Source organism: Cyrtonyx montezumae, unplaced genomic scaffold (assembly GCF_038088225.1).
Source record: "Cyrtonyx montezumae isolate F1298 unplaced genomic scaffold, pur_monq_1.0 scaffold_8, whole genome shotgun sequence".
Taxonomy (NCBI): domain Eukaryota; kingdom Metazoa; phylum Chordata; class Aves; order Galliformes; family Odontophoridae; genus Cyrtonyx; species Cyrtonyx montezumae.
The window spans coordinates 22794433-22797284 of NW_027072089.1; positions in this window are offsets into that span (position 1 = coordinate 22794433).

The following is a 2852-nucleotide window of genomic DNA, read 5'->3' on the forward strand; positions in this document are numbered from 1 at the left end:
CTCTCACTTGCCTTCTGGAGGCTTGATTCATTTCTCTTATCATCAGTATGATCTGCACTCATGAGAGCATTTGGATTTACAGAGTTTCTCTAAGAGCTGCTCTTGAGAAAGACCAGTGTTTGTGAATGGTGGTGCTGGGACCCTGAGCTCTGTGGTGTCCCAGGAACCCACACCTCGCCTCTCAAAGGGTCACTGCCAAGTGAAAGCTGAGCTTTGACCCCTCCAGTGACACTGCTATTAAATGGCAAGTGGAGCAGGGAGGAATTCGAGATAGGCCTCGTCTGCTTTTAAAATCCCATGCTTACAGGAAAGGAAAATACTGTCAGCCTATACTATGTATTCAGAAATGCTAGGTATGGAGATTGAGAAGTTTTGTCTTGAGATTGTCATGTTTTAATTTGCACTGCAGTCCCTTACTTTGTAAGCTGAGGGAGGGACAAGTTAGAAGTAGGATTTTTTCCCTTGTTCATTTTTTCCAACTTATAGATTGAAACAGTGCCTGATCCTTTGTTAATGAAGCAAGCTGAGGGTGCAGCATCAGTGGATGTAACTCTGCTTTGCTGTGACTCAGGGTGAGACTCATCAGCCAAAACCAGGGGGCTTTGCTTCTTTTCTTGGTATCTTTGGATCTAAGTAGAAAATTTCAGCTGCCAAACATGCAGCAAGCCTAATGAGATTTGAGTCATGAGACCATACTCTGTTCCTTCAAGTCATACCCAATGGGGTACACCTCTGTGATTTGTGTTCTGCCTGCCTCACTGTGGCTGCCTTCCTACTCCTGCCTCCTACTCCCCTAGGTTTCTCCATTCCACTTCTGCAGATTGCTCGCTGTGCTGTCCCTGTCCCTGTTTCCTGTCTCCCCATCCCCCTGCACCACAAGGTTTGATTTGAGATAGAGGGAAGGAACTGCTCAGACCAAAGGGCAGCTGAAGAAGGGTGGTCCTGATGCAGGCTGACTTACTTTGGGTTCAATGAGAGGAGATATGTCCTTTTTCCCAGATGTTTTTGCCACTGCTCTGCCATGCAGGTCTGTGCTATGCTGCCATTTTTCCATCCTGAAAATTGAGTTAACAGTGCTTCCCCACCTCTGCACAACATGCCGAAGCCACCAGAGGAAAGCACAATGCAAGAGGTAAGTATTTATTCCAGCAGCAAGACACCTATCTTGGGGGCACTCGAAAAAAAGAGGCTAGATAAAGTGGGGAATGTAAACACGCCAGCTTTGAAGGCTGAGGCCATCTCGTTCAGTCTAGATCAAACACCAGCTCCCAGGCACGGGCACCAGCCCAAGAGAACACGAAGTGCATGCACAGGTCAGTGAGCACGCCGGCGTCCCCAGGCTGTGCGGGGCAGACACTAACGACAAAGGAGGAATTAAACAGCAGAATGCAATGACAGAGTTATGTTTCCTTAGAAATCGTTAAACCCAAAGGCAAGTTGTTTTATAAAGGAAACACCCTGTGTGTAGTGCAAGAGATGAGAAATGACAGGGAATTGGCTCGCAACCATACTATGCGCTCAGAAAATCAGCAGATGTAGACTTGTGCAATTTCCTAGCATGAAATTTGTTTTTATGGTGGATACAGCTGGAAGTAAGATGCCCCAAGACACCATCCCGCAGCCCCTGAAGGCAGGTAGGCAGTGCTGGCCACAGCATATCAGCCCTGCAGCTTCTCTAGGGCCACAGGATGCTTTCCTTTAAATTGTTTTTGGCACTTTTTGCTCTGATAAGAGTCACACGTGCTCCAAGGGGCCTGGTCTCTCCTCTCTTTACTGCCCCCACACAGGGAGCAGGATGAGGGGCCATGCACACCGCTGTGTCCCACCACTGGGATGCTGCCGTGGCAGCAGATAAATACAGCTTTTGAGGGACACAACAGAAAAATCTGCTTGCATCTTTTAATCTTTGTATCTTAAACAGACCAAATGGATGCTTTGAGTCTCCATGCTTTTTTATTATTTCTGCATGGGAGAAAACCACAAGAAAGACTGACATGAAAGTTTCTGAGGGTGCCCCTTCTTCATGCTCATACATCCAGGCTTGCATACGGAGACGGTGCAGTTACCCGCAGTGCACGTCTGCCACCCAGCTGGGCTCACTCTGTGCACGCAGCTGGTGTAGCTCTGCTCCTGCTGCCCATTCCCACAGCAGCCCTCCTCATCCAGTGCTCAAGCTCTTGGCATTCAGTGCTTCAAGGTTCTATAAAACTTTTTCACAATCTTTTCTTTCTCTCTAATATAAAAGATGTTCCCTGCAGCCTGACATCAGCTGGTGCTGGTGGGCTCTGTTTATTCACGGGCTGAGCAGAGGTCTACCCTACTCTTACAAACCATCTTAATCCCTTCGAATGAATAACAAGAAGAAAAAGATGGGTTGACAGAGGCAGTTAGCAGAGATCATACTTACACATGTTTGTTTTCAGTAATTAGTCACAGTGTTAATAGAAACATCCACTTTAAGCAAAGACTGCTGATTTGCACAAACAGAGGGCCATATGCTCTGGTGGGTGTGGAATGGGGTTGATAAAACTAAAAACTTTTCAGGAATTCGTTATATGTGAAAAATTGCTATTATATTTATTCATTTATTTATCCAGCTTATTTATTTTCACACCAGTTAGGTTTTGCAATATTCTCCGCTTGGAAACATCAGAAGGAAAACACAAGGCTCCACATTCACCTCTGGCTTGCTTATTCTCACTCACATGAAGAGAGAAGGAGAGAGTCTGTAAGTGCCTACATATGGGTAGCATATGAAAACAAACGAGGCTGTAGGTGTTTTAACAATATCATTTGGAGTATGGTGCCTTTTTTCCACTTCTCCAATAGTACCAGACAGGGTTTGCCAATGG